The following is a 979-nucleotide window of genomic DNA, read 5'->3' on the forward strand; positions in this document are numbered from 1 at the left end:
TATAAAGCAAAGTATAAAATAAGTACCCATGAGTCCATACCAATATGAATAAATGATTCAATAAATAAATGGGGGAGAAGAGACAAATCTCCCATGCAGAAGAATTTTTTAAAAAGATTTATTTATTTTAGAGAGAAAAAGAGAGAGAGAATGGACCGGGGGGGGTGGGATGGGCAAGAGGGGCAAATGGAGAGGGGAAGCAGACTCCCCTCAGAGCATGGAGCCTGATGCGGGGCTTGGTACAGGGCTCAATCTCGACCCTGAGATCATGACCCTGAGATCATGACCTGAGCTGAAACCAAGAGTGAGATAACACGCTTTAACCAACTGAGTCACCCGCTTGCCCCTCCCATGCAGAAGAATTATAAGCAATTTATGTAGATACCCTGCTCTTAAGGAATGGAGCATAACTCCCCACTCTTTAAGTGTAGGCTGTGCGTGGTAACTTCCTTCCAAAAAGTAAAGTCTGCAAAAGGGGAGAGGAACTTCACAGAAGAGAAACCTGACAAACACTACCTCACCAGGTGATCGAGGTTAACATCAATAGTAATAATTCTACCCTCAGTATGCTATGATGAGAAGGACATTTTACCTCTGTGGTCTTCCTCCCTAAAACCTATAGCCCCAGTCTAAGCTTGAGAAAAACATCAGACAAACCCCAATTTAGGGACATTCTACGAAATACCTGGCCAGGACTCCTCAAAACAGTCAAGGTCGTCAAAAACAAGGTTAGTCTGAGAAACTGTCTTGGCAAGAGGAGCCTAAGGGGACATGCCAACAAAATGTCAGGATGGTGTGTAGATGCACTTGCTGTTCCTGGGACAGAATGCTAAGGTGGGACGGTGGCACCAACAGACACGTAATCCAAAGCCCAGGGAAGCATCTGCATGAGTAGTTGTGGCTCCCCGCCCCCCCATTTTCCTGACCCTCTTTGACATTACAGGCTGAAAGTCTTTTTCTAAGATTTATTTATTTATTT

Source organism: Ursus americanus, chromosome 32, assembly GCF_024610735.1.
Source record: "Ursus americanus isolate L20-20 chromosome 32, mUrsAme1.1.p, whole genome shotgun sequence".
Taxonomy (NCBI): Eukaryota; Metazoa; Chordata; class Mammalia; order Carnivora; family Ursidae; genus Ursus; species Ursus americanus.